The 23,176-nt window shown below is 39.1% G+C and overlaps 1 protein-coding gene across 12 annotated transcripts in view; it reads left to right on the top strand.

Moving 5' to 3' along the window:
- The window catches only part of KIAA1217 (KIAA1217 ortholog), a 371,859-nt gene that overhangs the window by 150,549 nt on the left and 198,134 nt on the right, over positions 1–23,176 (top strand). The window lies entirely within an intron of this gene.

Here is a 23,176-nt window from a genome sequence, read left to right as displayed (position 1 = left end):
AAGTTTGCCCAAGTGCCCTTATCTGTTCAGAAGGCACATCATATCTCAGAGCAGTAAGGAAATGCAACCAGCTGATGGGACTAGATATTCTTGCATCATTAAAGAAGCTAATATATGAGATGAAAGATCCGTAGATTGTGACAGGACTATTTGAAGAGTTTCTTAACCCTCTAAAAAGGTTTTGAGCAAGTTCATTTCTCATTTTCATCTGTATGCTTGCTTAAAGGACATTAAAAATAAGCACAGATCCACTTACAGTTTACATCACCTTCCATGCATGTGTTTGCTATAGATGCCATGAAGGTATGTGATGATGGTAGAAGGGGCTGACCTGAAGACAGTGTCAGTGTGGAATTGCCATCTACTCATAGCAAGGTCTGAGAATCCCTGGTCAAAAGCACACATTGAAAAATTCAGTATGTGAAAATACAGGCACAGCCTGGTGTGGATGGAGCTGTGAGGACTCCCTCACCTTAGCCATGTACCAGGGTACCAGGGTGCCTTTAGACAGAACAGGACTTCAGCAATAGCAAGGTTTGGGTGGTAAGTGAAAGGCACTGTAAAGGGAGGGGGTGAGGTGTGTTTTAGGAAAGTCTTCAGCAGCTGAACTCTGACTGAGTCAGAATCGGTGGCAAAATCTGTACCTTCTTTTCACCATGTTGATATATGGTTAAAAGTACTTAAAGCCTATGTAAAGAATTCTGGAACTTTTAAATGGAAGCTGATATACAGGCAGACAACATTACTAATGCTTTCTATGGAAAAAAATGAATAAATGTCTGATAACACTTGTGTTGAATGTGGTAAAAATACTGCATAAGATCTCTTAGATTTCCACAAAATTATTCCTACAGAAATTGAGACAAATACCTTTTTAGTCTATAGTGATTTTCTAAGGAATACATTCAGCAACATCAAAACTGCTTCTAAATATTTCAGCTTTAATTTTCTGAATTATGAGAAAAACTGAATGTTTGCTTTTTCCAAGGATTGAAGGACGTATGCCTGAGCCCGGGCTTTTCTCTTTTACTTTCTCAGCTCACTGCAGCTGGACTTAAAAGAGACTTGATGTAAACAAAGAAAGCACCCCAAACATTTATTATATTAGGAGATCTTAGCATGGGCAAATGTTGTACAATCAGTGGTGTGTTTAAGCCCCTTGGGATCCTGGTAGCTAGGGAGAGGTAACCAAGATATTTATACATTTTTCAAAAGGGGAGTGCTATGAAAGTTTCAGAGCTCTTCTCAGTTTCAAAAAGAGAAAAAATCCTCAACCAAACAACCAAATAAAATACTGCTTTTGGATAATGAAATATGAATTTCATTGGTACTAAACATTGTTAATTGTCAGACAATTTTACTAAAACGAAGTGATGTGTATTCAGCAGTTCTATAAGTGCTCATAGTTTAAATTAACAGATAAGTGGATTTCATTTTTTTAATGTATCTTGATGTGTGAAGAATGACTTCCAGCAGGTAATTCAAATGTTTACTCAGCTATCCACTAGTCAGGATAATTTTTTTACTCAGTGTACAGGCAACACAGAGTCCTTAGGCTTTGCTTGACAGCAAACAAGAATTATGATTTCTCCTAGCCTTAAAATAATGGTTCTACAGCATAGCAGTAATGCAATTCCTTATCTGTTTTTGCTCTCAGCTTCGCCTATCCATGAATTGGGGTACCCTTCATTTGTCATTAGCTGGCAGCCTGAGCACCAGTTATTGTGTGTAATTAGCACCATTTCAGCCCCCCTGTGATGCTGGGAGCTGGGGAGATGTTTTCTCACCCAGGTACCTTCTGATGGCTGCATGCACCCATTTCAGAAGATGAAGGATGCAAGGGCTCATTTCTGCATTGTGTCCCGTGCCTGCCCGTCTTGCCAGTCTCATCTGGGCAATTGATGAGCTGCAAGACTGAGCTATGATGAGAGCACTAATGCTGTGTTGGATGTGGCTGTCCAGCAGGTGTGTACATAATGATAGTAAATAACATTGACCAGCAACGTATCAGCATGCTCAAAGTGTCACAATAATAGAATACAGTCTGGCTTAGAGTGTATTTACTGTCTCTAACATTAGTTTTTAAAATTGCAGCTTGGTTAATCTAAAAATATGCCTATCTATTATGAAAGATTTCCTATTAATATACCGTGTTATCTTTTAAAGGTTCTGTTTTTTCTTTCACCCTATTTCCAATATGTTTGACTCCAAAGAAAACCTTTTTGACTGTTTCTGCAGTTTATAAAGAAATGTGTGCACTTATTAAAGCCAGACATGCCATTTGTTAAAGGAATTGCGTCCTGTGAGGCATCCTGGAGAATGTTCCTTTCATCTTTTAAAAACTGCTCCAGCTAAATAACATGGGTATTCAGTCTCCCTGAGTTCACTTAACAAATGTTATAACGCTGACTTTAAAATAAATAGATATTTGGAAGGAGCGTGTTCCTCCCTACTATGCTATGTTCTTATATTTATAGTATGGTGAAAGTTGCCTTATAAATGTTGTATCTGCGCAATTCAGAATAATGCATCTAAAGACAATCTTTTGGTTTCTTGAAAGTCTTCTCATTGTAAATATCTACTCCCTGAAAAGTCATTTCAGAGGGTTATTTCCCTGTGTGTGTCCCCCAATCTGATAATAGCAAAGTAGCAAGCCAAAATTTATAGGTCATTAAATGAAACTAAACTTTTGTTTAATGCCTGTGGAAAGTCATTGTAGATATAGGACTTTATGATGAGCATCTTGAGAATAGAGTTTTGCCTTGGAAGGTGATGGGCAATTTAATTATAAGCTAAAATATAATTTCACTTCTATGAGAAAGTCATGTAGGCCTCATAAATACATTGGCTGTGTGTTATATATCTTGTGGGCTCTCTGTTGCACTTTCATTCAAAGATAAAATGCTTCTCCCAGAGCCATCAGGGAGAGCAATAGTTTGAGAGCTGCTCCTTGGACTGGAGCAGAACATTAGAGAAACATATGCTCTGAAGACTGCTTCCTTCTTGCATGGGTTAGGTTTATCCTGTCTTCTTCAAAGCTCAAATAAAGATCAGAAGTGGGAGCTACGGGGATTTGCTGAAATAATATTTGTGGTTGGTCTTAGTATGTATATGGAGCAGGTTGCCATGAAGCTGGGATGTGAGGTGTCAGGATGTCTGGAAGGGGAGCTGATGAGCTGCACTGTTTTCATTAAAGTGGATGTTCTGAACCTATATAGGCACCTGTGATACTGGTGTAGGCACTCACAGCACTTCAGTGTTTCTTATATCCATATGCAGCTTTAAACCTCCCAAGAATCAAACCAGTATTACACTTTGGTTGCTTGTGTTTAGAAGGATACAGAAAAAAAATGTTTAAAGGAATAGGGAATCCTTTTTAAAAGGCAGGTTGAATGGCAACCCTCATTGTGCATCCCAGTTGAGCAATTTGTGGTATATCCAAACTTAATTCCTCATCTATGCAATTGGAGTTGTTTCTCTTCTGACTCTTGCAGGGCTCTAAAGGTCTGCCCAAAGCCTGGTGTTCAGTGTAGAATGAATCAACTTTAGTAAAGGTATAAATGTCTGGGAATTGAATCAGGGTGGGGTTAAGTTCAGCTTAAACTCACATTATCAAAATGTATGAAACTATTAAGACATATTTCATAGGAAAATTCAGTGGTCCTAGCAGTGAGAGCTGCCGACATAAAATATGCAGAAGCTATTCAAAACAGACACCAGAATTATTAAACTAAGAATTATAATGTTTTTTAAATGTGTACATATTGGGTTCTTCATTATTTTCTCTCTGGTTTTGAGGTTTTGGTATTTCTACTTGAGAATACCATACATGTGCTTCATACATGAGATCCAGAAACTACTTTAAAGACAATGAAAAAAAGGTTAAATAGTAATATTGAAAGGAAGCTGATATCTAGTAAAATTGCACAGCTTATATGTTTAAGCTTGAAGGAAAATGCCAGACACTTTAAGGCTCAGGAAGAATCACAGGAAGCTCTTAATACAGTATCAAACAAAACTGGAAAACACATGGTTACATTCACTATGATGGTGTACTGAACTGTGCAATTAGCAAGAAGAAATTTCCCATTAAAAAATTCCAGTGCTTTTTTTTTTTGTACTGTTATGTTTGATTTCATTGATCAAATTTTGTAGATTTTGTCAGCATATTTAAATATAGAACATATTTGAATATAATTGAATTCATGCTGAAGCCATTGCTCTTAGGACATACGAGCCCAGATGGATTGCAAGAATTTGTATTTTTAGTTCCGTTTATCAAAATGCCTTGGAAATCTGAAAGGAGTTCTGCTTTGGACAGTAAATGGCAGAAAATGTGACTGCCTCAGAAAATCTGAAATGATACCTGGAATCAGGCAATATACATTTTCTTTTTTAGCCCCAGTGTGAGGAACCTGGAATGTGAGGCATTAAAAAATGCGCATTGGCACATGTTGGGTTTAGACTGTGATCATTATGGATTACTTGCAGAGTACAAATGGGAACATTAAAGGGGATCCAGATAGCAAAAAGAAAATCTGCTTACAAGGGTGTAAGATACCTGAATCTGAAAAGAAACCACAAAGGAGTGGGAAAAGTTCTTACAAACACTATTTTGAGTGAAGAGTGATATTGTGAGGCTTGTGTTGGAGTAGATCAAGAGTGACAGTAAAAAGATGGGGAATGGTACAGGTGAAAGCTGAGATAATCTCTACTAGATCTGTTGGCCTCTAGCGAAGGAGTACAGAGACATGAGAAGCTTGTGAAATGAACTGTGCAATAAATAAAGTTTTGTGCTGTTTCAGTATTATATGTTAGTAACAAAGTTATTGTCAGTAGGTGCACAATATGCAGCTTCCTCATTTTATGGGATTGATGAGAATAGTTTTAAACTGATGAAATGGGATATAGGAGAAAGTGAGAAACCCAAGTGATGCCTATGCAAGCCTTGAGGGCACAGAGAAATTAAAATTGGATAAATGAGACTACAGACATGGATAAAGGAACAATGTTATTAGGAGACAGCTAGCAAGATAAAAAACACAACCAAGTCCCACTGCTGGTAAAAATTGTGATGTAAAAATACGGTTAGTGGAAGGATTCCACCTCAATTGGTTGGGAGTTTGGGTGAGGTCATTGTAAATCGTGGAAGTGTTGGTGCATTAATTTAAGGATCCAGGAAGGTGCATGGAAACCTGAGGGCCATCTGTGCCGAAGGGAAAAAAGGTGTTATCCAAAACTTGGAAATATGTCCTGGAAGGCTTGTACTGGCAAGTGGATTTGGTTGGGCACATTAAGGCATAAAGCTTTGAGAAAGGGAAGATAAAATAGATCCTCCTGGAATAATAATAAAAAAAACAGCTGGAAGAAAAACTAAGATAAAAGCTCTACTGAAGTAGTGTTACAGGGAGCCAAAGGAGGATAGGAATAAGGACATCCTTAGTAAGGTAGAGAATGACTGAGAAACAGCCATAGGTTTGTAAGGCTTCCAAAGGACAAATAACTTGAGAATTTGCAGACAGTAGTTAAATGATCAGGGATAAAAAATGCAAGGACTACTATATAAAGCAGGCATGAATGTCACCTTTAGTCAAAGGTTCAAAAAACTGCGGGAATTAATATAAATATATGATTAATTTACATTGTAAAAATATTCCCCATATTACACTGGCTAAATGATCACCCTAAAAATAATATTAAGGATAAGCAAGGAGTATGCTAGGAATGGAAAGGAGATTGACCAGTACAGAGAACTATACCTTAAAAATCAGAAAAAATGGGAATGACTTGTAAATTTCCAAGAATTCACCTGAGATGTAAGTTTGATTTGTTATAATAAAAATTATAAAATATAAAAATGGAACTACAGTCAGTGTAAAAAGATGAAAGTTTTGACCTTAGCAGTGATGTATGGATAGTTTTTAGATTTAATAGGTAACATTCCTCATATTTTAATAATGCTGTTGAACCTGGGACATATGCAGGGCAGCTAATAGGAATGATTATGCAGAAATGGAAATTCTCACCTCCAGGGGGAAGCAAAACTTAAATTATGTAATTGTTTAAATCAGAAGAGACCATATTATCCACATCCAAGAACTTGCATAATATAATTGCAATTCCAACAGCGAGTACTTTTAATAAATGTATCACACCAGGAATTGGTATGACCTGGGGGAATAAAAACCAGTACTTAAATCGGAAAAAAAAAATGGCTCAGTTAAAGACATTAGTATGATCTCAATTGTATACAAGTCTCTTACAAAAAAAGTTTTATGGAAAGAATAAGCAAATGACACAAAACAAGATAAATTAGTTAAAATACAGTGTAGGTTCTCCACAAGAAGGTCATGCCTGACTAAGCAGATATCCTTAACTGAAAAGATAGCTAAGCTAATTCTCTAAGCAAAAGAAGTAATCATATATCAAATCCATATGGACTTCAACAAAATACTTTGTTTGTCATCTGCTGTGTAGAGATTTGCTAACATAGGAATTAAGAATGAGTTGTAGGAAAGAAAAGAGGATAAAAAAATTGCCTAGAGGCAAAATCAGAGCTGGAGAATGGGTTGGAGGTCACCAAAGGAGTTACTAAAGACTGACTATGGGATCAGTCTAACATAATGTTTCCATTACTGATTGTAATGTTTGTAATGATTGTACAAAAGCAATGATACTGGGGAAAAATATATCTTGATGATAGAAGTTATCAGAAGGATTATGATGAAGACTGGAGTTTCATGTCCAAGAAATGGGATGAATACATAAATTAGAAGAACAGTGCATGTGGGATGAGAGGCTGCTGTCAGAAGCAGAGCGTCATGCACTTGAGGTCTTACACCAGGGTTGTGGGGAGAGACTGGACAGACACTGGAGTGCTAATCCCAAGATAATTTACTGGGATATCAGAGTGATACATTTGTGGAAAATGGACAGATTGGATTGTAGTATGGATCATCTAGCATCTCAGTGTTAAGAACAATGTTTCCAATGCAAGGAAGCCTTAATGCTGTTTTGAATAAGGTATGTGTAAGGTGTTACATGGAAAAATGTGATTATATGTACTTAAAAAAAATGAATTCAAATTGGATTAGTTGCCAAGGCAGGTTTCTAAAATGCCTTGTGGAACTGAGAGACTGTTTTATGAGGCAAGATTAAAATCTTTGCTTTGTCTGACTCTGTAGAAAATTGTGAGGAAATACAATTGCTGTCTCACACAGAGGAGGATTTGTACATAAAAGATAATAGTAGCACAAAAAAGAAGTAATTACAAACTGATCTTGAGAATCCATGGGGTGGAAATACAGGCAGCTTCCAAACATGAAGCATGGTGGGACAAGGCACCTGACTACTTTTTAAAAGAAGCTGTGTTGATTCATTAAAAAATTGTAGATGATGTAGTGCCTACAGGGAGTGGATATCGTAATAAACAGGGATTCTCTTCCCAATAAGAAGAGGCCCTAGGAAGACTGTTTAAAATAATACTGGTAAAGGTAGCATGGCGATACTCTTATAAACTAAGAAATACATGTGCTTTGGATTCAGAAGGGAGAAAAATTCCATGTATTTCTGATGTCTCCAAGAAATACATATCAAAATCATTTTTTAAACAGAGCTTTGTTTGTCTGGGGAGTCTAATCCTAATTTGGCCCATTTTTACTATGTGGAGAGTTTTGTTAAAGGATCTTGGTGTTTCTAAAGGGGTTTTTTGTTGTGGTTTTTTTTTTTTGTTCTTTTTTTATTTTTTTTTCTTGTTTGATTTGGTAAAAGTGATTTTTACACTGTATATCTGAAAAAAGCAAAACCGTACTGCAGCTGGCATTGTGCTAAATCTTTCACATAAAACCTGAATAGGTGCCAAGTGTGACTGTATTTTGCTGTATGTTTATAACTGTAATTATTTTTGATGTTAGCTTTCTGCAGTAAAACACAATTTCTTGCAACTTATGGGAAGCATAAACTTTATGGCCCTCATATTTAGCATAGAGAAGAAAATATCACAGCAGAAGAGTAGTTAATGTCTTGTATTAATATTTCTATGATTAGTATGAGTAGTTGAGCTGATTATTTTTATAGCCTGATTAAAAAAAATAGAATGGAATAAATGGGCTTAGTGCAGTGCTGTGTAATGTAATCCTCCTCACGGCAGCAAAGAAGGAAAGGTTTCTGCTGGAAATGGCGTTTGGCCTAGCTCGATAATGCTGTCTTTGCTTCATTGCACAGAAAAATATTGGCAGCCTTAGGGTATGTTTTGTATAATGTCACTTTATTATTCAAGTTTTTTTGGGCTTCCTTTTTCAGCTTGGAGGAATTAAGTCCCATTGAGATGGAAAAGACTCATATCTGAAATAGCGTAAATTGTATGTTGATTTTGTGAAATGTGTAAGTCGTAACTATGAGAGCAAAACCAAATCTTTTAACTTTGATGGCATGCTGTGTGATTTATCCCACTGCCAAATGCTTATCCTTGGAGGTGATATATGGTGGAAGCCTTGTAAGGGTAAAGATAAGAATACAGTGATGTTTTCCTGGAACTAGAGTATCTCGGGTTAAGTGTTTTGCTTGTTTGGGGTTCTTTCCCAATTCTTTTCAAGTAAATGATGATAATTTACACAGACTTAGTGAGTTGGGTGAATAAATGAATCCCAGGAAAATGTTAGGCTGTTGCCCATAGTCTTCTTTAGAAGAGTGTTTTCAGAGAAACAAGATTATTCCTCCTGTAGGGTGATGGTTGTGATGGCTGCCACTGGGCAAAAGCCAGCCATAAGCTCCTCACCCTTCCATGCTCCTTCTATCCTGGCATTTTCTCTGCAGATGGGTAGTCCTGCTTCACACATAGTTGCCTTTTGGGTTTTGGCTATGTCAATGCTGTTGCATTGCTTTCAGCTCAGTTATGATGGTATAGCTGAGATGGGAATGTGGTGTAGGGCCCCAGGCAAGCACAGCTGCTGGAGAGATGCAGAACTTCATCTACCATTGTTTTTGATTCACACTGTGCTCGGTGTTTCTTCAAGATCACCAGGGGGTGCTAGCATGGGGAGGATTTTCTCTGGCAGGCAATGATGATTCACCTGTGAAAACCACTGCAGGTGGGAGACTGCCTATTTCAAGAGTTACAAATGATAAACTAGTTAAGAGATCTAGGTGATGTGGGAATGGGCCCAGTATGAAGCTGAACTATTTGGAAGTTTAGGATTTTTAAGTGACTCTATTTCCTCAATATTTTAATTTTGAAAATTCAGACATCTGTGCATTTTATAACTAAATATGTTGCTGGTTTTGGGTTATTTCCTACTTAGACATAACTAGGGCATGTGGAGGATCTTAGAGGAGATCTAAGATAGTTATCATCGGAGATTTCTATCCTCAATTTGCAGACCATGCTGCACAACAAAATCTGAATATTCATGTTGAACTTTGGGGGGTTGCTTATCCAAACTATTTGAAATTCTCCAATCATTATCAAAGCTTAAATCTTCTTCTCTTTGCTTCAATTACTGAGAGAGATTGCAAATTTTTACTTGAGAGAGTAGTCAGTATAGGGAGATGTACCACATAGCTCCAACTTTGAAAGTGGGACAGTTCAAGTTGCATGTTCCATTTTTTGTTTTAAAAGCCCCCTAAAGCAATGGAGAAATGACATCTAAAGATTTCTATTTCCTTTTTGAAATTTATAAATAGAGACGAGGATCCTGCCTTAGCAAACTGTAACAGCCAGCTCTGCTATTTACTTGTTTATTTTAGCAATGAAGAAGTTATATAACTTTTCTTTAGGTAATACACTCGTCGACATAAGCAAAGTTGGTTCCTGTCTTTTATATCTGGATTTACAGCTTACCCATTTTGCCTACTTGCTATTTATGTCTTACATAGTCTTAGCCCCTGAACAACTGAGCCTCAAGAGTAGAGTACAGTATCAGTGGAGTACCCAGTTCAGCATCACTCTGTGAAAATAGGTTTGTATAATAAAATTTGTGGTTGCACATGTCACAGACTGTCAAAGTTTGTGTTGTATTCAAGATTAAAATTCTTATTTCTATTCACTGTTGTCATGTGTTTCTTTACCTTAGCTTTAGTTCATCTTACTCTCTTACCTTGCCTCTGTCCTCCCTCATCTTTCTCACCTTTTATTCTCCCCATTGTAAAAGGTTTTTTATTTCCCCTTGCTGCAGAACTGTGTTTGGCTTCAGCTTTTGCTGTTTCTCCCATTCTCTTTACATGTTTTTCTTTCTGTCATTAATGTTTACCCTGTATTGCTTTGTAGTATGGACCACTCACTGTGTTTGGATGCACTGAGAATTAGTGAACATGGTCTCGGGGGTGAAAAGTTTGATGGCCAAGTTGGTAGCTATAAAAACAATGCAGTCAGGCTCAGTGCTGTGGAGGCCAGAAGACCACATCTTTCTTAAAACAAGGGGTGAGGAGGTTTGCCCATTTTTTTACCTACAGTTTCATAATACAACATTGGTTGTTCTTGAGAGTGATCCAAATGGCTGGATGGATTTTGTCTGTGGCCCTGGCCTAGGCGATCAAGAAGCAGAGGAGCATGTGTGTGACACAGGAGTCTGGTGGTAGGAAATAAACCTTTGAAAAAACTAGATTGGTGGATTTATCTGAGTCCTCAAAAGGAAAATTGTTGATTCTTGCACATAGTAGGATGCTGGTATGGGATAGCGGAATGAATCCCTGCAAGACAGAATCATGGGAGCCCTCCTTGAAAGGGTTTCCATTGCACTGCACCAAGAACTGAAAGGCAGGCAAGGAGAGGTTTTTCCCCGTGGTTTGCATAAGGTATTTGAAGGACAAGCCTTTGCATGTAATTTCAGTGCTGTGCAAAGCATAAAGGAAAAGCATTTAAAAGCCAGTCAAAGTGAGTGAGTGGTAGAAATTTCCTTCATTTTCCAATGGCCAGGCTGGTATTGCAATGACTACAGAACAGAAATAGCTCTTCCTGAAAGTATGACAATGCCTGCAGAAGCCTTTTCTTTTTTCTTTTTTCTTTTTTTTTTTTGTAAGAGGAATTGTTTTGTTTACTTCCAGCCACATCAATATGACAAACCATGTTAGTGTGGCGATTAGAGTTATTCCTGTGCTGAGCTGTGTGCAGCTTTCCTTGCACGGAAGAGAAATGTTCCTGTATGCCAGAGCAGGCACTGCCCCTTCTGTTTGCAAAGTGAAACATGTTGTCACCAGGAGGAGAAACATATTTGTGATGGAAGGGAAAAAAAAATATTAATCCTTTCAAGAATTAATTTTCCAGACCATGCTTTTGCAAGGTTTGTATGTGTAAACTGAAGCTGCTTATCTTAGATAAGGATAGAGGGGAAGGACAGATGTCTGTGGACAAGAAAAAGAGAAACAAACAGCTAAGCACAGACTCTAGGTGCAATACAAATACATTTATGTGTTTTTTTAAACTGAAATCTGATCAGAAAAATGACAAATTTCCAAATGTGAAAACATTAGATGGTAGAAAATGTTCCTTTAGCATTAGGGATGAGCATCACATAGGACTGGGGATAGCACACCAGGACAGCAATAACACCCCTTCATTGCTGCGCTTATGCTCTGGATGCCTGCTAATGGACATGCCGAGCCAGTCAGCTCCTCACCCTTTGAATCTGTGCCTTAGCAGGGAGGCTGCAGCAGGAAATCCTTTAGCACACACAACTTCAGAGCCTGGTTCATTTTCCTTCAGATGACCTCACCCTGCTGTAACATAGCATGAGCTAGGTGACGATAAATGTCACTAGGAGTGCAAGGGACCCCTTCAAAGGCTCAGGGAGATTCTGATGGGTTAAATTTTTTATCCTTAAAAAAATATATATATTTTTAAATAAAAGCCTTTTTAAAAAATATTTTTTTAAGCTAGAATGGGATATGATGAGAAATGTAATGTGAAGAAGTTCAAAAGATTTCCACTATCCCCTAAGGAAAAAAAAGTCTCAAAGTAACTCTCAGGTGCTTTGTATTTGTTTACTAACTGGAAGTTCTGGATTATTTTAACAAGAAAATTGCAAGTAAGTACTTCCTCTTTTTCCTTTTGTTACTGTAGATAAAATGTGAAATACTTTCCCTGTACAGGAAGAATTATTTTACCAATTCATTAGTTTAACTTATGCTTTCTGTACTGGGACTTGTTTCCACCTTTCTGATGATGAAAATGGCTAAGTTAGTTCAACCTGTCTATCTAGACACACGTATTCTTATTTTTTATTAGTAAAATTTTTTGTATGGGCTGTAAGCAGGTATCTGAACCAGCGGGTTTTATCCTGAAGTTCTGTTCCACTCATTTGTGAGTAATTTCTTTCCACTTTTTTATTAAGCAGATGATTAGAGGGATGGGCACATGTTACTAGTAGGTTTTTTGTTATTTTGGCTTGCACTAATGTAAAATTCCATTTAAAATGAAATCTGTTTAATGTGTCATTGAATGAGACTACAGCTATCTCAAGATAATGGTCTTATTTTTACTTGCAGCTGTATCAATCAAACACAAAGTAGAAAGGTAACATGAAAAAATAGAGCCATAAAAGAGCAGATACTTTGCTTTAGAGAGTTACTGTGTGTGACCTGCCCTGATGAACATTAAGAGAAAATTGCCTTCCTGCATCTACTTAATACTAGCATGGTGTGTTAGCAGCCATCAGACTGATTCAGAGTAACAGATATTTGGGCAAGGAAATATTTTTTATTACTTTTTTTATTAATTTACTTTAGTATGACTGTGAACCCATAAATATATTGCTTTAAGTAAGACATCTTCAGTGTTGACAGAAAAAAAATCTCATGTCTTTTTCCACGTTTTGATTTTCTTGGTGTCCCAGCTCCTGGGCTCCTGGAATCCTACAAGTGGATTTAAACCTCTGATTTCGGGAAAAAAAGAAACATGAGAGTTACATAATTGTGGAACTATTACCTTCCTATAACTGAAATGCTCAAAATCCAAAAAGCAAATGAAGAGTTCAAAATTTATTTTGGATTTCACTGGGGAAGGGAGCAGGGATGTGCTTAATTGAAAAACTTTTTAGCTCTTTAGGTTCAAAATACCACAGTGTATTTTCAGAAGCTTCTGCTGTTTCCTCCTCTCATGTCCCAAGGAGGATGTGGATCTGTAATACAAGCTCTGTGAAAACTGACAGAAAAAATAGGAGATCTGAGCAGCTTTAATCCATTTGTTTGAATTCATGCAAAGAAGCTAGCTATTTGTTATTTCATTTTTCATGTTGTCTTTCTACCTTCACTAAGTACACCATTGAGCAGCTTCATACTGGACCTAAATGTAAGGAAAACCACAGCCTTTCTAAAAGAAAGTGTCAGTTGTGGCTAGGTGGGTCTGGAGAAGGAGAAGGACCCATCTTGTCAACATATTTTACTTTGCTTAGCTTCCCTTTGAATTGTCATTGGCTTTGTTGCATACCATTCCTCTGACACCTGAGGAGGAAGGAGATGTCCTCCTCTTCACAAGTTGACATGAGATTCTCCCTGGCGTCTGTCATGTGTAACACACCATAGGTAGCCAGAGCCTGTGATATGGTGGGGCTGTCATCTGTGGTGGTGGACATACTGTCAGCCCAGCCTGAGAAGTCCCCTAAGCCCAGCTGAGCCCAGTCCTTCAGGAAGGCACCACAGTGCCACCACTCCTGACAGCAAGGATTCTTAAACTATGGGGGGGGGCGGGTTTGCCCAAAGGGACATTTTCTGCCTAAAATACAAGCAAATTGTTCAGTTTAAGGGCTCCCAAATTGAGCCACAATTACTTGTAGTTAAAATAAAGGAGATCCAGTTAAGATTTCTGTAAGAGGAAGCTTTTCAGAGAAAAGTTTGACTTTTCCTATCCTTGATGGGACCAGTGCCCATAGCCAACAATTTTTGGTGATGCTGAGGTTAGGAAGCAGAAGACTATTTCTCCCCTCCTTCCCCCTAGCTGCCCCCTGGCATTGTGCTGGGATGATAAAGGGCAGGGGCTTTCCCTGTCCCTTCCCAGGACCTGGATCCCTGGGACAGAATGGGGGCTGCAACAGTGCTGGGGATGTGGCCACCACCTTGGCTCACGGCCTCGTTACATGGGTTGCCATCACTGAGGGTAAAGGATGTAGCAGTGTGCTGGCAAAAAAAAAGGGCAGGAAAACACTGAGTTTTCAGCTAGATTCTGTGCAGTGAAGAGTTGTGGTCCCCATCAGGGCACGGGAGGTGCCGTAGCTGTGTGTGTGCAAATGGGACTCCAGTCCAGATGTTGCTATTGGAGCTGGTTAAGTGGGGACTGTTGTCATCTAGCCAGTGCCTTCACATTAATAAGGTCCAGCTGAGAGCTAGTCACCCAAGGATTTATTTCTGGGTTTGTATTACTAGGTTAGTTTTTCACTGGATGGATTCCTTGAGACAGTTTTCTGAGCAACAACAGAGATGGGTGGGAGCAGGGAGGTGCCAAACAGGGGCAGATGATGTGCAAGGGCTTCACTGGGGCATGAGGGGATGCAGGGATGGTGGAGGCAAAGAGGGTCTGCTGCCCTTGACAAGGACTTTGCTGCAGTGTGTCCCAAATCCCTCCCTAAAGGTTTTTCCAAGTGGCTATAAGACCCTCTTATCCTTCAAAAATGTCTTCTCCTCTGTGATGCATTGCTCATGCTGCAGTTTTCATAATGTCATCATTCCTGTCACAGATGGACTATTTTACAAAGTAGTCTGTCTATAATATGAGAAATATGCTAAACATCACCATTATGCTGCATTTGAAATGTAGAAATGAAAATATAAGTTGAAAGGTAGAGCTATTGCCTCTTCTGGGTTTATGGCATGCTGTTGATGGGAGTTGTTAACCCTAAAACCTCCTGGGAGCAGCTGGCTCACTGGGAAAATGCTGGAATAGAACTAAGGGTTAATAAAATGTAACAAATCAACTTTTTTTTACAGCTATAGCTGACCATTATTTTTCAAGTTCTATAATAAATGACTTAACATAGAATGGTTACAAGAACTGTTGCAAAAATAAATCCGCATGCTAAATCCCACTTTAGTTTTGATTGAGGCGGAGTCAGTTATTAACTGCATGATCAGAGTGCAGACGCTGAGTCCTATTCTTTCCTTAATTGAGAATTGCTGTTACAGATACTTGACAGTGGTTCATAGTGGCAATAATCCCTTTTGAAAATGGCTGTTATTCTAGTTCATGAGTAGCTTGCCAGGGCACTAACCCCAGCTTCACCTCTGCTGGTTAGGAAAAGAATCTGGTCAGTAGCTGGTAGTGATGTTTAGCAATTTCCTACTAGATGATTGTCAAACAGTGCAAGAAAACACAACTTTAAAACATTTTATATTACCTTTGATGAGAAAGAAGGTGAGGGGTGTGCAAAATACTGTAACTCTCATTGTTCAAAGTGAAAATCCGCTGCTTACTGAGAGTGCTGACTTAAAAATTCTTGCACGTCTTTGTTGATCTTGCTTGCTGATGCACACGACCTGCTAATGCGATGCTTGGCTTTCCATACAGAGCCATTCATCCATGTTATACGTGAATGAAGCTTCCTGGTTTGTACATGTGCTGTGTCACATTCCTCTGGTTTTCTAACAAAGCTTTTAATTGGTATGCTGTGACTAATGAGCATGAAGTCCCAGAGGAAATGGAGCAGAATTTTCCATTATCCACCAAGATGAGATTCAAGCACATAGATTATCAGGGCTTGAACTCCAGGATAAACCAGGGTCAAAGGCTCCAAGTATAATGGAATCTCATAGCTGAATATTTTGCTTCCATAACATTAGATTAATAGTTTCTCAGCAAAACTGCATTGTCTGTCTGATGGCATTGTGAGTACTATAACTGGCATTTTGCTTGGACATCAGATCGAATCCCTGATCCTTCACCACTAAAGTTCCCATAACACTTGAGTACTGATATCCTGCCTTCGTTCCAGTATGGATAATAATGTGTTGCATACTTTTATAGGCTAAAACTCTCTTTGGTTTCAAGCAGAGAACTTGTTCTTCATTCTTCTTCTGAAAAACTATTGTACAGTGTTGCTGACACAGGATTCCTCCCATATGGTGCATCAGAAGTGGTTGCATTTTTGTGGGGAGTAGAAGCTCTAAGTCAGACTTGAGTGTGTTCAGGACCACTTTGCTTTTGAGATTATACGAGATTGGATGTAGCGAGACCAGCATACCTATAGGCTACATCTGCCAAGTAGAGCAAAGTAATTATCTTCTGTGCCTTACATTCAGCACACCTACTAAGTGTCCCAACAGGTGCAATATCAAAGAAAATTTAAATTAACTTAAAAGCATTAAAAATTATCCACATTGCCAGTGGAACTGGTGGAGAAAATTGTGGTTAGCTTTCCAACAAAGTATAGGGGATAATATTTTTAGCAATTCACTATTTTAGTATTTAACCCAATTTGCAATCATTTCCTTCTTTCTAATAGAGTCTCAGTGTGAGTTATGTTTTTCAGTGAAACCACTAACCCAAAACAACAGAAAAAGAGATGAGTCGTTGAGTTTTGTTGTTGCTGTTGCCTTGGTTTTGGTTTGTTTTTTGAGTCTGTTTTTTTGGGGGGAGGTTTTTTGTTGTTGTTTTTTCTTTTTATTAACCTTTAAAAAAGAAGGTTAATTTCAGAAGGGTCACATCCCTGAGCTGTCACAGTTCTGTGTGTGGCTGTGCAGAAGTTTCTGGGGACAGGGATAGGAACTGAGTGGTTGAGGGAACAAGATGTCTTCTCGCAGTAGCATTGCCACCTTATGCCAGGTTAAAGTTCATTAGGCCATGGCTTGTGTCTTGGGAGCCAGAATTAAAAAAAAAAAAATAGTAATCTAATTTCTCTTCCACATTGAGGCTCCTCCATTGCAGAAAACCACTGTGGTGCTGGGTGGGGACAAGCTGCATAGGTTAGGTCGGCCCTACTCCTGCAGGTGACTCCTGCAAAGCTGACCCGCTCTTACATGGCTAGTTTGCTTCATTTTTTACCTCTGGAAAGGTGGTTGCCCTTTGATGGGCTCTTGTAGACCCCCTCCATTCTCATCCTGTGGGGGAGTTACCAGGGGTGCTGTCAGTCTGCACGATCACCTCTGTACCTGGTATGTGTGTGCCCAGTTTCTTTGGGCAGTGGGTGTGTGTGTTGCACAGAATGAAATGCAGTGAGGCAGTACACTAGGAGTTCTGTGCATCATTTTGTGAAACAATAGGGGATTTGATGCTCCAGCAGTATCTTGGCCAGATCTTTCACAATATAGTATTGTTTTCTTTGTATACTAAAGAAAAATATAGGAAATTCTATATAAGCATTGTATTAATAGAATATTTATGTTGTATTATCAGATTCAAAGTTTATCAAATGTAAATACCAAAAGCAGTAAGTACATTGTGTATTCAGATGGTGATATATTGCCTTTTCATCCTGTGAGGATGGGGTTTACGCTTGCTCTGTAATCAGGAGTTCTGTGTGCAGTTAACTGTGGATAGCTGTAAATAATTGCCTGTCCTTTTCTTATTGTCACATATACCAAGGGGACAATCCAACTGTGCACCAAAGCATGGTGCCTAATATTGTTTTAAAGCCTAATGAGAAGGGAAGGGGGAGGGTAGTTTAAAGGTTTTGGATAAACTTGCAATGCAGGTAGGAGAGCACAGCTAATGTACTCCAGTGTGATATGGAGACCATCCATTTACTCTCTAGATCACTGTACTTGAAGTACATAAAACCAAGGGTGTTGCTGTGAAGGTCAGCCTTTTGTTTTCATTTGACAGATTCTGTGAAGCTCAGAGCATGGATGTCCACTAACCACTATTATACTGCAGGCTGTACTGGGTGACTCTGGCGATGCTGCAGAATATGCCATAGTTTTAATCTACAGAACACCTGACATGTAGCAGTGCAGAATGCCTCACAGCCCTGGAGCGAGTTACGCAGCTGCAGCCCCCCTGGGCTGGGAGGTAGGGATGATGCCAGGGGCTGCTGGAGCTCCTCAGTCCATGTGCCTGGCCTTAGGGCTGCTCTGAAGTGCTGGCATCTTGCTTTTGTTTAGGGGTCCACAGCTAGAGGGAGGACTCCTGTGTCCAGTCCAACCCCTTGTCCCAGACAGCAGCAGTGTGCAATCAAACTCACAGATTTGCCAGTCTCTGACTCAAAAAACAGATTGGTTTTCATTCTTAAGGGGCATATTGGAAAACTGTTCGGTCTATTGCTCCTTTCCTTAGCCAGAATAGTAGCATTCCTACTGTGCAAAGAGCATCTACTGTTACCACTTGAAACATCTCCTGTACTGCAAGGGTGGAAATGGTTATGGCTAGCCTGTTTATCTGTGTAGGGAAGTATTAGGAAATATCCTCCCTCATTCCTCTCTGTTTTCTTGACTCCATGTGCTGTCATGACAGTCTGGAGAAGTGACTTGTGTGTTTTTATTTTCATGAGAATGAGAGGGAAGTGTTTGAAAGGATGGTGGTTAAAAGAGACATCCCTTGATGTCCCACATGGAAAGTAACATCCAGCAAAAGCTCCAAACTTGTGCTTTTAAAAGACGTATTTTCCCACCAACTTCAACAGGTACCCAAAAGCACAAAAGCTGTCAGGCAGCAGCAAGGATCTCAAAAACTGCTCTTCACAGACCCCACAGCTGTATTTCCCATAAAATAAAAGACCAAGTCTTACATTTTTTTGAAACAAGATTTTGGCAGTTGCATAGAAATTACCTTCTTCCAGTCAGTAGTTCAGCTGTTCATAGGGGTGTGTATGTAGAAATATCAGGTCTTAAAGAAAATAAATGGTAATATATGCTAAATGTTTAATATTTTAAAATTTGTATTGTTGGTTTTCTTCTTTTCATTAAAACCTTTAAAACTTTTTTTCTGGATTTTAAACTTACACTTTAAGGAACTATAAAGCCATAACCTTAAAGATTCTTACTTGCTTTGCAAAAGAAGGGCAATGGTGTTTGCTTTTCTAGTGCTTTGAGAGATACTCATATGCTAGCAAAATACTTCCCACACTAGTTAATCTGGAGCTTCACTAAGCAAATGTAAAAGTCAGACTTTTAAAAAGAGTGAGAAATAGTTGAATTTTTAACATCTCTGTGAAATGAGATGCCATCTACTACTTGTTAGTGCTTGGTTTGTTGGAAAGACTGAAGTACAGCCCTTATTGACTTACTCCTGTGCTCAGTGTAAATTCACACTAAGAAGAGCAATTTAACATGTGACTGACCTTTTACAGTGCAAAATGAAGAAATGTACCGTTAAGGTTACCAGAGTGTGGCAGGATGTTTAATCAGCTTCTTTGCTTTAAAGAACGGTAGGAAGGAGATGATGTATTAAAGATGATAGCTTCTTGTAGATGTGAACTCGCAATGCCAGGATCTGAGTACAATAGCAGATTAAATCACTGTAGGGGAACTTCCTACTGGACTTTCTATTTTTAGATGTTTGTGGCTGCTTCTTCCTTCACTTCTTACTAGTTGGATTTTGCTCCCTTCAAGATGTGAGTTGCTTTCTCCGAGGTCTGCTTCCAAACTCTGATAACATATTTCTATTTAGAGCAATCTTTTTTTTCTTTCTCCAATTTGTAGTAGAGGCAAAAGAAGACAGCATAAATGGAGCCATGCATTTTCCAATTGTATTTTTGCGCACACACAAGGTAAATTCATGGCTTTGAGCATTAAATACTTGCAACACTCTTAGCATGTGTGTAACAGCACTGCAAACTCCATGTAATAATAATAATATATTAACCGAGATTTGCTTTTGCAGCTGGCTAGGTAGGATAGTCTGGTGTCGTGTGCATTCAGCTTGTCCCTCACATTTGAAAACTCTCCATAGCTCTGAGTGCCTCCTCTGAGAGAAAGCACACATGCATTTTACAGAAGTTTCAGTAGTCACTTGTTTATCTGTAATTTGTATTATAGGGTCATACATTTACTACTGAGCTTTATCCTGATGGTAGTCAATGTTCCTTATTTTTAATAAGGTATATTAACACAGTAAAACAATTATATTACAGAAATATCCTCCTAATAGTCTTGTAGACTTTAGAGGGACGCTCTTCTTTTTCACTGTAATGAATTTTCATTTTATTGTGTTTTAATAAACCAGCTTCCCTGTCTCCTGTCTCTCTGATGCTTTGTTCTACTTCAGCTATCACCAGTCTAAAGCAGCATTTGGCTTTTGCTTTCTCTTGAACCCACTGATGGAATTCTCTTTATTCTATTCTGGCAGGCTCTTAAGTTACAAGTTTTTTCTTTCCTTTCTTTCTCAGAAGTATTCCAAGTACTGTGCAGCTCCTGTGTCAGTTAATAGTGGCCGTACTTTGTCCTTTGTTGCAGGGACAGCCAGCTGAGAGCAAGAATTTAAGTCAAATGACTCTAAAAAGCTTCTAATCTTAGAAACCTCCTTTTGAGGACACAGGAGTGAATGTTGTCACTGACACTCAGAAGCCTTTGTCATAACGAGTCTTTAATGTCTTCAGCATCAGATCTACTTACCTGCCCCTTGTGATGCCAGTCCATCATAGGCAGGTTATCTGGAAGATGGAATTAAATTTGTGCAAAAATTTTGCTGTGTCCTAAGGACTGTCAAACCCAGAAATATAAGCATTAGTTATAAGCATTAACATAACTAATAAACTAATGGTGTAACTGAGGTAAAGGCATTAGTTGCATCATTGAAAAAAGTCTCCCCAGTGATACTGGCATGTGACCCTTGTGAAATGCATCACAGTGGGTTGTTCAAAGGACTGTTCTTGAGATGTGCAAGGTTATGAAAGGATACTTCTGTAGCAGCTATGGCAAAACATGCAGGCGTGGCCCTAGCAGTTTGTCAGAGGTTACACCAGTACTTTTTAGAAATTAATTAAGGCAAAACAGGGACACACCAAGTTTCCAGAAGAACTGGGATGAAATTCTGAGTCTCCATTTGAGCTGCGGTGTATGGGGCTGGCAATGGCTGCTTCTCCCCACCTACATCCTAGCTCTCTCCAGGGTGACTCTGACAAGGAGCGGCTACAGTCAGTAATGGTTTTAATTAAAACAGAATAAAGCGTTAGCAGCAGCAAACAAACCTTCTGTAAATTCATAATCAGGAAACTGCATTCAGCACTAAAGAGCAATTTCATGCAAACTGTGGATGCAGCCCATTACTAGGTCCTGCCATTACCGTCCTTCCATCTCTCTTCCAATCATGGGCAAGGTCCATGGCTTAGGAAGGGTAACTGCACTCTATTTATTCCCAAAAGATACTTCCTGGGCTTTGTAAAGTAAGACTGAAATTTTGCAGAGTCCTGAGTAACCTGCAACAGACCCTATGGAGCTAGGGACCTTACTTTGGAAACCACGGTCTTGGATTTTAAATGTGAAATCAAGATAGCATCTGTTCGCACTTAGTCTGGCAGTTAGATAAACCTCGATTTTGGTATGGAAACATAATTAGTCTGAGACAGCACTCCATTTTCTCATATGAAATAAAAATTACCATCAACTGAATAGGTCTGTAACAAATGTTATTGACATTTTGGGAGGTGCAAGCATTGCCAGTGTTAATTAAAGTATTGTCACATGCTTTCCCAGGACAGGATTTCAGTATATTCAGTATATTCTGCCTATATGGTAGGAGCACTCACTGCTAATCAATGGCAGGTAGCCATGAACCATCTAATGCCTCCCTCTGCGTTTCTCCCAGAAGCATGCTTAATTTTATTTCCCTGCTTCCTAATGGGGGATTTCTTTGCCAAATAATTTGTGGAAATATTTTTCCTGTGTTTCTTCATACTTTTCCCAATAGAGAGTATCTTTCAATTTCAGCTTTTTTCCTTTGTCTCGTTGACCCAAACGCTGTTCTTTCTGGATTTCCTGCATGCTTTGTTTTTCCAAGTTTCTGTTTTCAGTTTGTGATCATTCTTTTGCACTGATGGAGCATCTGCCCATAATTTGCATTTCTCTATTGTGAAAAGCCATTTTGTTACATTGAGGCTTTGGGTCAGGGATTAATTATAGTTCAGTCTGTTAATCTGAAAGATGACTTTTGGTCGTCTAACTTCAGTGCCTGCATGACCAGCCTGGGCTCCTGAATGCAGCCAATAAAACCTCCATAGAGAAGTCCAGAGCACTTTGGTCTTCCTGATAGTGGATCAGATTGTCCTAAATTGATTTGGGGCAGGGTAAGGTATGTCCTCTCCTCAGGAAGGACTTTCTTCGTCTCTTGCTTTTTATGGAAGGTGATGATTCTGTCATGCTGTTACAATTCTTCTGGCTAGATCATGTTTTTTCTGTTTCTCAAGCCTATAGCAAAGTTAAAAAAAGATAGGAGTAACATGGTCTTGTGGAAGGTGTCCCTGCCCATGGAAAGGGGGTTGGAGCTTGATGATCTTTAAGGTCCCTTCCAACCCAAACCCTGCTAAGATGGCAAATCTAAGTGTGATATGACATATTGAGGAGACACGTGATTACCCATCCAGTGCTACTGAAACTCTGGTGGAGAACTTTTTTGTCAACAGTCTCCATAGAAGACTCCTGGGAAGGCTGTTTCAAGCTCAGCACAGCAGAGCTTTCAAGCTCCATTATCAAATCCCAGGGCAAAAGCGTGGACTACACAGGGACAATTCTGGCCATCCACCCTTCTTCAGATTGTAAGTGATGCTAAGGTTGCTTTAGCTAGGACCAGAGCACCAACCTCTCTTTGCCAAAATCCCTTGATACAGAGGGAACTCTAAGAGGGAGTCTCATGAGCTGCTGTACAAAGCCCCTTTCCTCAACCTTGAAGAGGTGAAGAGGTCTGGTGCAGGATGAGGAAATAAACAAGATACAGAGAACACTGTCTAAAAACCAAAACAAATAAAAATCCAAACAAACCCCAAATGGAGGACCCCTCTATTTTCTCAGTCACTCAACTCAGCAGTCTGATAAGTGGGCTAATGCCACCTTTTATCATTGCTGTAGACGATGCTGATCTCAAGATCTAGCATATGGTTTAGCTATTGATTTGGCTTCCATTTAATTGAGGTCTTCAAAACAGATTGTTCCATGCTGTGCAGTGCACATTTATACAGCCACTTAGTAAATATTTTGCCTTTTCCTTTCCTATTAATGGTAGCTGCTTGGAGTAAAGTTGTCAGGAGGCTGTTAGCACCTGAGCCTTTCTGTTGGTGGTGGTTTTTTCTGTTTGCCCTATCATATGGTGTGAATTCCCAGATCTTGC

This window comes from Neopsephotus bourkii, unplaced genomic scaffold, assembly GCF_033783945.1.
Source record: "Neopsephotus bourkii isolate Nb327-2 ecotype Australia unplaced genomic scaffold, CSIRO-AGI_Nbou_v1 NB_53, whole genome shotgun sequence".
Classification (NCBI taxonomy): domain Eukaryota; kingdom Metazoa; phylum Chordata; class Aves; order Psittaciformes; family Psittacidae; genus Neopsephotus; species Neopsephotus bourkii.
The sequence above is the reverse complement of the archived record's forward strand: the minus strand, read 5'-3'. Positions and strand labels throughout refer to the sequence as shown.